The 10,922-nt window shown below is 37.9% G+C and overlaps 1 long non-coding RNA gene across 1 annotated transcript; it reads right to left on the reverse strand.

Annotated features, from left to right (window-relative positions):
- LOC105157551 lies at positions 8,259–10,272 on the reverse strand. The gene is made up of 5 exons (XR_847450.2): positions 9,528–10,272; positions 9,327–9,389; positions 8,842–9,035; positions 8,667–8,738; positions 8,259–8,577 (listed from the first exon to the last, which is right to left on the reverse strand). It is a non-coding gene; the product is annotated as an uncharacterized LOC105157551 (long non-coding RNA).

The raw sequence follows: 10,922 nt of genomic DNA on the forward strand, positions 1-10,922 counted from the left end.
ACTTCACGAAGTTGAGTATAAAGCTTTAATATTGGGGATATAATTGGCTTATGAGGCAGGAGCAAGAAATTTAGAAGTTTACACTGATTCCCAATTCGTGGTGATGTAAATTGAAGGAGCATATGAAACTAGAAAGCAGTCCATGGTTTTATATCATCAGAAAGCCGAATCCATGATAGAAAAGTTCAATAGATGTGCAATCCAACAGATCACAAGATGTGAAAACGATAGAGTAGATGCATTATCTAAGTTCGGAGCTATTATATCGGGTATAAAAGATCGAAAGGTTACAGTGATGGTCGAGGAAACGACAGCGATCAAGGAAACTTTAGAGGTATAGACAGTAGAGGAGTCCAGGTCGTGGAAAGATGAGATGGTGAGATACCTGAAAGAGGGGACCGTACTAGAAGATCTCGTGTAAGCTAAATAGATGAAGTTTAAGGTTACTTGTTTCACTTTGATCGTAGATCAGTTGTATAAAAGAACAATAGATGATCCATTGTTAAACTATTTGGATGATGAAAGGGCCAGGTACGTGATGAGCAAAATTATGAAGAAAGATGTGGAAATCACTTTGGAGGAAGGTCTGGCACAAAAGATTATGAGGCAAGGATATTTCTTGCCAACTATGGCAAATGACGCAAGAGTTCGTGAAAAAATGCGAAAGTTTCCAGAGATATGCATCCTTGATGCACCTACCAGTGACCCCAATGGAGCCTATTGAGGTCACATGTCCATTCGATCAGTGAGGTATCAACATTGTAGTACCTTTTCCTCCAGCACCTGCCCAAAAGAAGATCATAATTGTAGCGGTCGAGTATTTATCAAAGTGGGTCGAGGTCAAAGCGGTAGCAAAGATATTTGAGAAAGAGGTGATTAATTTTATTTAGAATAATATTATCTGAAGGTTGGGATCCCTAGGGTATTGATATCAGATAATGGAACCTAATTCCAAGGAAAGCAGATTGTGGCTTGGTGCAAAAAGCTAAAGATACAACATAACTTCATTGCTGTTGGGAAACCCATAGGCAAATAGCCAAACAAAAGTCACGAATAGAACCATCTTGCAGCATTTGAAGAGAAGGCAGGAATGAAAAGGGTCGTGTGTCGAACAATTACTTGGATTGTTATTGGCATATCCGATGACCCCATGAACAACGACAGGTGAAACTCCTTTTTGTTTAGTTTATGGTACTGAAGCAATTATTCATGTAGAAACTGGAGAAGAATCCCAACAAGTAATGGATTATGACCTAGCGACCAATGGAGAGGAGGGGATTGTCGATCTCAGTATGATCGAAGAAAAGAGAGATGCATCTTATGCGAGGATATTGCACCACAAAGGAATGATGATGAAGAGTTATAATCAAAAGGTGAAACCAAGGCAATTCCAGGTCGGCATTTAGTGCTCCAAAAAATGGAAGTGTCCAGGCATGTTGGTAAATTAGATCTCGAATGGAAAGGACCATTCAAGGTAGTTGAAATCAAGAAGAAAGAGACTTACAAACTCCAAGATATGCAAGGGCAAGACCTACCTCGACCTTGGAACATTCATAACTTGAAGAAATTTTATGCCTAGGCAAGACGATGGTGGAGATCAACTGAATGTTTTGACCTTGAAAAAGCTATCAAATGTAAATAAATCTGAAAAAGATTGATATTTTTTTAGCCTGGAAAAGGCAATCGGATGTAAAGTGATTTGAAAAAGATCCACCCTTTTTTGAGCTTGAAAAAGGTGATTAGATGAAAAGTAATCTGAAAAAGATCAAATCATTTTTTGAGCCTGAAAAAGGCGATTGGATGTAAAGTGGTATGAAAAAGATCACCAGTTTCGAGCCTTTAAAAAGCAATCAAATTTCTCGAGCATGATTAAGTTAAAGCCTGAAAAATGGATGATTCAACTTATTTTCTTCTTGTTCATCTAGTATCGTATGCATCAACTTAATTATTTTTATGGGATCGTTAATTCCTTTTATCACGAAATAATGATATGAGAAAGATCGCGCAATCAGGAAAGTGGTACTCTCACAAAGTAAAGAATGTGAAAAAGGTCGCTTACGATCTAGATCCAATCTAATCTGAAAGATTGTGGGGATCTGAAAAAGATCATAAAATCAATTAAATGTAGGCAAAAATCATTTCTACTCAAATTCTTCATTAGGGAAGAGACGGGTCCCAACAAAATTATTACATCAGAATTAGAGTTAAGATCAAGAAACCATCTATTCCGCCTATGTCACTTTTACAAATAATAACAGATAGCGGCTAGATCTTACAAAAGGACATGTCAAGTTAGATTCCTATGTTTTGCTCAAATTTTCAACCACATCTATTAAGGTTGCGAAACTCATCTTCTTGCTTATGAGGGGATTCTTCCTCAGGGTCAGGTTCAAGGTTGCCATCGAGCGAAAGGTCTAGGAGACCTTGATCAAAGCCATCTATAAAACCTTGCAATTTAGCAATTTGGCCAACACTTTTCAAAACCATCGTTGACAAAATTGGCTGCTTTTATCTCAATAACGACCTGGAATACTGGTGCCGTGAAATTCACGAGCTCCTTGGAGGCGTGATCAGGAGAGAGCGATCTTAAATTCTTCTGAATGCAAGTACTCCTCCCGACCCTCGGTGATCCCTTCAAACCTGCCTGGCTCTCCAGCAGAGAGCCCTTCACTTCTACCTTCACTGAAAGCATCCTCCTCTTTCGCGACTCAACAGTAGAAGCAACGAGCTGGGTCTCAAGCTTGGACTTTGCTTCCAACAAACTCTACTGATTCTCAAGCTGTTTCTCATGAGCAGTACCATTAGTCAGCCTCTTTCGAAGATCTCGAACTTTTCTATCAGCTATAATCTAACCATGACGGCGCCCAATGCATTTAGAGAAAGATTGCGTTTAAAAGCTATCGCCTACAAAAGGAAAGGAAGTTGGAATGCATAGAATGATCAGGAACACTAGAAAATCAAAATTACCTACATAAGGATGTGAGCGTGATGTTCTTCCAGGCGAGTGTGTGGTGTCTTCAGAAGGGTCGCTTGATCGCGAGGCAGACAACAACTGTTATACAACCTAAGAATCTTGTCCTGCACCCTTCTGCAATATTAAACTGCGAATCAAAATCTTCCAATCAGGAACTAGCTTTTCGCCTCCAACCCGACAAACTGTTGATAATCAACCTTAAGCTCGTCGCAGGCTTCTTTCCACCAAATTGTCAATTCTTTGGGGAGCTTCAGATTGTTCTTCTCCTCAGCTTGTGCAACTACTTCTCTAGCTATGCGACTTTCAAATCCGGGCTTATTCCCTCTACTACATTTGGTCGATCGTGATCCTTTGCTCTGACTCTTGTGGTTTCTTTTATCCTTCTTGGAGATACTGGGTCCTGCTTCAGCTTTTGCCTTGTTAGCTTGTAGAGAATCCTCGTGTGAAGAATCACTTGCGCCAGCATTGCCCGAGACGCTAAGGATAGGGGGATCAGGCACTTGAATGAGGGCAAAGGTATCCTCGCCTATGTTGACAGACACAAGAGTAGGGGGAGCTGGAGGATCGAGACTTGGGGTAACAGATGTATCACCTCCAGATCCGATCGGAGCAGTATAAACAGTAGAATTGCTGCGCAAGGTGTGAAGCCGTAGCGCGAGATCTGCAATTTCATGGCTATGTCTGCTACCAAAAAAGTTAGAAATAGTGAGGAACAATAAAGGATAAAAGATGAAGAATAGTATGCAGTTGAAATAAAAATCACCTGAGGAACCTCTAACTTGAAGGATGTTAGAGTGAGATGAGCGAGCCACAAAACTTCTTCCACTAGAAGTTTTTTTGGGTTATACCGATAAGTGGTAAGGCTGTTAATTTGGTCGCCTTCCAGCTCTCCTCCTTCAGTATAAGTGTTGGTTTATTTTTTAGCCAATCACAATGCAAAGGCCATACTTGACCAGAAGGAGGTAGAACAAAAATGAACCTCTCTCTCTAAGGACCGATATTGGATTTCAAAGTATCCAAATATCTACAGTCCTTTCGAGTAGACAGATAGAAGAAACCACTATCACCGCACCTCTTCAAGGTAGCGAAAGAATACAAAGACCAAAAGTTGTCAACATTAGGTTCGAAACGATGAACCCTCATTATTATCATAAAAAGAAAGATATGACTAATGGAATTGGAGGAGAATTGCATAGGACACAATCTCAAGCGACGAAGAATATCTGCTACTAGTGTTGCTAGAGGGAAACGTAAACTAGCTTCAAAGTGCAAAAGGAAAAAAGAACAGAAGCATGAAGGAAGACGATGCATGCGACCGAAGGACCTAGGAATGATGACCTCATTGATGTGATGAATGGGAAGTTTAACAGTGCTGACAACAGCTGCCCAAGGGGTTTTTTTTCAACATATTTTGGTACTTGAAGTGTGTAGGGATATCATCATGTGAAGAAATTTCTAAAGGACATTTCGACCTAGAGGGGGAAGTTTGAACAGGAACAGGAATAGGAGCAGCATGACCAAACTAAGGTGAGGTCGCAGAGGACCACGAGTTAGAACTAGAACTAGAATTGGAGTTAAGGGAAGACGTAAGTACCTTGAGTAGGCTGGTCGAGATCAAAGTGCTGGAAGTAGAGACTGATGGTTAACAGGAGCAATGTGGATGGTGAGTTTTGAAAAAGCGCTTTTTTATAGGGAAATATGTTGAGTAGCGTGCCTAATGAAGAATCAGAGGATGAAGACACGTGGCATGAATCAGTGGACGCGATGGTACTGACCCGGGAACGCGACTGTTCATCTTCTTCTAAGGTAATTAATTACATTTAGAAGAAGTAGGAGAGTGATGATTGAGTATTACCCCTATTTATGTAAAAAAACAAAAAAGCCCCTCATTTAAGGGCAAAACAGTCAAAGGATATAAGGATCTGCGCATCATTTCACGAGTCGGGTCCTTGGAGCCCCAACCTGTGCTAGAATACGGAAATGGTACCCGGTTAGAGGGCTCGAAGCTTCACCGTGAGATTAAAGATGAAGAGCCGCTCAGATGGAGACACATAGCCCAGTCCATACTGTACATTTGGGCTCTATAAGTACTTCGAATATGAGTCATTTTAAGGCAACTTGCATATATTACTTTCGATCGTAGGCCCTTAGATCGCATATTTCTATCTCGATCTGAACTAACTTGAGCGTTGGAGGGTCTTAGTCGAGGACGAACCCCACTACCTAACGTACGTGTTTCAGTTCCTAGGACGCCAACGACCTCAAGCTCTACCACGACATGATTCATTCTCCTTCATCAATAGTGACTCAAACTCAGTCCTTAATATTTTGAGTTGTACCTTTTTCCCTTTATTAACTCCTATCGCAGAATTCTTTACAATGTCTCATCGACAATTTTCTCAAACATCTCATCATTTAATCCTCGATGGATGATGCTGAGAGCACTTTGATCTCCACTCCTCTTTTTCTGGAACGCGGCTAGTTCTGCTACAGGAAGAGTACTCTCATCGGAGGGTCCATCATACCCGGTCTCAACAATATACTCATAAGCCATGAGCACTAGAATAACTTTCATTCTAATTGACCATTAATCATAACTGATTTTGGTCAGAGTTGGATACTAAAAGGAGATATCTGGAGCTTTTGTGGTCATTTTAACAAGGCTCTGTTACCACATTTGTTGGAAGCTATGGTAAGTTGAATTGTATAACTATAGTTTTGAAGGAAGAGAATAGGAGTATACCTTAGAAATCTTGTATTCTAAATTATGCCTCTCATTCACTTGAATAATATCAGATTAGAAGTCCTTTTATAGGCCTAAAAACCAGCTAATAAGCATAGAATTCTGGAAGTTTTTGGTAAAACAGTCATAACTTTCTGCTGAAATTTTCAGTGGACTTGAAACTTGGACCATTTGAAGCTAAACTCATAGAGATTTTAATTCCATATAGGACTCACCCAAAAAAAAACTAAAATGCGTCTATAAGTATACTGAAAAACTATGACCACTGAAATTGAGAAGACAAGCTTAATTCTCGTGGGACTTCTCAACATTGTTCATAATGCATAATTCTATTCTAGTTGAATGTGGCACATTCGATATATGTGCACAATAAAATTATAATAATTAAATATTATTTAATAAAAAATTTATTGTAGAAAAAATAATAATATGAAAATGACTATGATAAAAAAAAAGTTATTTTTATAGAGAATATTTAGAGTAGGAGAAAGAGAAAACACATTAACTCACATAAATAACTATTCAAAAATAGTTTTTTACCACATTTGAATAGTGGGGAAACTTTAAAAGCTAGTTGGGGAGAAAAAAAGGGAAAAAAAAATTAACAAAAATAAGGGAGACAGCAAAGAAGTACTCTCTCTTAATATATAATATGGATTATCATATCTATATATGCACCATCGAAGTTGGCCATATGTCTAACTCAAGGGGTATTTTGGTAAATTTATCACTTTTTAAAAATATTTCGTATCAACATTCAACAAAAAATTGAGGATATCAACTTATAAGTTCTCAAAATAATACGTTGAAATTTCATAAATTCATTCGAAGAAAGTAAAAGGTGTAAACTCAATTTCAAAACCATATAAACTCCTTCAATTTAGATATTAAAATTAAATAGTCTTTCATAAATAAATAACTTGTAAATTTTATGATCTTATTTTTATTCGAACACATTAAAAAATTAATTTCAATTTTTTTCTCCTTACTAAAATAGAAAAAATTACAATTTTGGTCCCACTCGTTAGGTACTATTACACTTATGGTCTCACATGTTACGAGTTTAGCGTTTTTGGTCTCATAGTTAGAAAAAAATATTGTATCTTTGGTCCCAACTCCGTTTAAACCATTAAATTGGGAATGAAAAATTACTTTTGAAAGGTCAAAGGTGGTTTTTTAATGTTTGAAAACTACTAGGCTTCTTGGAGGAAATTATAACCAGTTTCGGCTCCAATTTCATGCATTTCGCTCTATAAAATGGCAAGTTCCCCCACTTAATTTTGCAAAAAAAAAAACAAAAAAACAGACAGGTGCTTAGGATAGAATAAAAAAAGAAAATCCTATAATCCTGGTAAGAGGTTTTATGATGTTCTTTGATGCGGGGAAGGGGCGGATGTGGTTTTTTATGTGGCTACACCAATTGATGTGTGAGAAATCAACTGCTATTGCTCCAAGTTTGTTGCGATGATTGAATGCAAAAGATGAGAAAATTGCAAAGGAATAATGAATTTCTTGTGGAAATTATTATTGCACTCGTTTTGTTGGTTGTACGTATTTTGCTAGCTGGATTTAGCTAAATTTATCTAATTTCGACAAAGTATAATCTGCAATTTTGTAATGATACTATAATGAATGTAATTTAAATATGTAAATTTAGCTAAAAAAAATAAAAGGACTGCAAAAAATCCCCTAGTGAGTGAGGGTCGATCTTTTCCTTTGCTTAGGTCCACTGTTCCTGTTCTGGTTGTTCCGAAGGTACAAACTGAGGCGGATGAAGGACGACTGCTATTGATGCATCAGCTGGGGATAAAATCATTCTACAAAAGTGATTAACACTTTCTTTTTTGTCTACTCCTGGAAAAGAGCTGATTCAATAGACAAGTCGAGCAGAAGGGAAGAGCTTCACAAATCCTACTATCAAGAAAAAGGCTAAGAGCGCTTATTTCACTTCTAGCTCGTTAAAGATGGGATTCCTAAGACTAAGACCGGTCGTATGCTAAGACCAAAAAATCCCCTTAGGGCAATCCGTCCAAGTCTAGCAAAAAAAAGAAAAAAAAACAAATTGATTACATTAAGATCGTGTTTACCTGGTTGCATCCCATATCCGTTCTTGGGATTAATTTTGGACTATTATTGGGATTGTGCCAATTGGGATAAGTACTGGGCTATTTACTTCCCGGACAAGAATTGCAATATATCCTTACAACTCTGTCTAACTGCAAGGATTAAATCGACCATTTACTAGTTGTATTACCTTTTTGTCCCTAGAATTTTTTATCACTTCAAGTTGAGTTTCCCTCCACATATGCTTGACTTCCACTAATTTTTTGTGCTAAGAAATGAAAAACAAAAGAATCAACCCATTATTTTGATGTGGAGTAAAAGAACAAAAGTGAGGCCCAAAATAGAAATTATTAACATACATTTGAAAGTGTAATAATTTATCAAAAACTTCATTAACTCCTTAAAGCACAAGTTGATAAGAAATGAAATGAAGAAAAACACAAGCAACTGGGAATTGAAGCCATATTCAGAGTGTTTTTTATCAGTATTTTTTCTTAAACTGTCTACAATACAACCGAGCGCAATAGCATAAAAAATCTCCCCAATCATTACATAGCAACAACGGTAGCAATACATTGCAGAGCTCAAGAAGAGCAACAACACATGCAAATCGTAGTGCTTTTTACACAACTTCACATGCTTCCTCTCAGATTGTCCCTAAGACCACAACTATTTCAGACTTTTCCTAGCATGAAATCTATAAATCTAATACATAGCTTCAATGTAAGAAGTCCTTCAGTGGATCATCATGATGGACCCTCTTCATCCTGTATGCTTCCATATCTTCAGCTGTGACCTGAGAAACAAAGAATGCTCAAATTTGTCAACAAGGCAAAAGTTGTTGCTCAAAAAAGAGTATGAAATATAGGGAAACTATCAACATACCTCATCGTTCCATTTGACGTTATACTTGCGTTTCCTCTCATCCCGCTCTTCTCTCCTCCTCTCATCCTCCTACTACAGGAAATAAAAAATTAATGTTTATATTTTACATCATCCACAACATTTACACAACATGATCGGAGATAAAAGCTTGCAAAACCAGTAAGTCAATGCTCACTCATAATCAGATTGCTGTATGTACATAACCACATCAGTCCTCAATGAAGACCAATTTTTTTCCGGACATAAAGGGCCTAGAAGAATTTTACGTTCTAAGTGCTTCAGCCAGTTTTTCCTGATCTAATACTAAATCATCAGGTACTTCAGAACCCCAGGTTGTAAGCCGTTTCTCCTCAGCTGCTGCAGGTGCTTCTGGTATCAAAAGTAAAGTTTCAGATACCAAGCCAATACTTATGTACATTTAGCACCACCACAACCGACAATAAAAAATGCATTAGCATAAATGTGAGAGAATACCATAGCATAAATGAAGCAATGGCTTTGCATATATGCTCAATGTTACTAGTTAAAAAGATGACAAAAGTTGCACAAAAAAGCAAAAACTTACTAGGACATTAGTGTTACATTATCTCATTCTATGTTTGAACATTATAATCATCTAACGGGAATTCAAAAAGCTCCTAAAATCAAAACCTTTATTACCTCAGACTGAAAGCTACCATTGACATTGCTAGTGGAAGGCTTCTCCATAATGTCTCTTGATCCCTAAACACCCAACATCATAGCATCAAAAAACCAGCTTATATCAAACAAAATTCACAAATGGGTAGTCATAATTTCCAAAAAATGTGCACGAAATTCCAAAATTTTCACTCGCTGAATCAAGAACCCCATTGCCAGTACCTTTGAATCTGGCTTTGCCTTGAGACTGCACTAATGAAGCAGCACTTCAAGAATCGGCTCCTGACAACCAAACAATCAAATTTTTTGGTTTTTGGGTTGTCGCTTTTTGTCTTTCAACAACATGTATTTCCGTATAATCTTCTCCTCTTCGGGAATTAAGAACCGATTCAAATTCAACCGTGAACCGATGCTGCACGCGCCCTCATGCGCCGGCCGAAGTCGACAGGATTGCCCCTTTTTCGTCGGAATCTTCTCTCTAAGATTTCGGCGTTGTCCCAATGAATTTCTGGGCATATCATATACCGTTGCAACCCTCTTACCAAGACGAACATTTTCATACCATCAATTTTTTTTTATCGGAAAGAGTAGGCTCCGCCCACGAACTCTGAACGATTTTCATCTCGATTCATCGCCATTCGGACGAATTCCGGTCGCAAACTACCATCACTGGATTCACCTCATCCTGGCGGTTCTAACGCGACCAACCTCGTCCATTTTCATCAAGGATTGGCTTAGATCCAAATAATTTCCTTCTCGCGCCGCCGCTCAATGCCGTGCTCAAGGCAGTAGAACTCCCTAAATACCGGCCTGTCCAATGTGGATCAAAATGCACTCTCTCATTTTCGCTTTATTTTTAGGAAGAAGATCAATGGGCAGTAGGGATCTAGATTGGAGAAGGAAGGAGACAAACCAAAGGCAGGATTTGGGAATATAATTTGAAGAATGAAGGGGTAAATTAGGGAAAAAAGAAAATTTAATCACACCCTTGGAGATCGGATTGTAATCCAGCAACTAGTACAGCATATCACCGAGCTTTGGTCGTCAGTCACGGGCTGGCCAATTTACATGTAAACGGGCGTATATCGACGACTATGCCAGATATACTTCTAGTTATCTGCAAGTAAACACGGCTTGAAGGGATAAAATTTACCATTTGCAAAATATAGATTTAGCCAACCCACCCCCCAAATATTCACATATATGCAATTACATCCCAAAGAGAATTGCCAATATTTGCATTTGCCCGAAAATCTAATTGCAAAACCACATAATGTTACCAGGTTGCAATTGCCAAAAAATTTCAATTACAAATTCAACTGCTTGGTTTCTTTTTCTTGGTTGCCAGAGTTACAGCTTAAATGATATAATAATTAAAGTTGCCTTCATTCATGGATTGCAAAATTTGGCTTAAATCCTAACAGTAACATCATCAAACTTGGCAGATAATTTTGACAAGACGAGAGATTTAGATCCCATTTACTTTCCACTATTATTGAACAAACTGTCTGTTATACCATTGTAAAGTACTAATGGGGTACAATTTTTATCCCCAAGCCCAGTACAAATAATTATTTATAAATAAATCAACCCACTTATTCAGGTGGATTAAATTAT

The sequence above is a fragment of the Sesamum indicum genome, linkage group LG1 (assembly GCF_000512975.1).
Source record: "Sesamum indicum cultivar Zhongzhi No. 13 linkage group LG1, S_indicum_v1.0, whole genome shotgun sequence".
NCBI lineage: Eukaryota > Viridiplantae > Streptophyta > Magnoliopsida > Lamiales > Pedaliaceae > Sesamum > Sesamum indicum.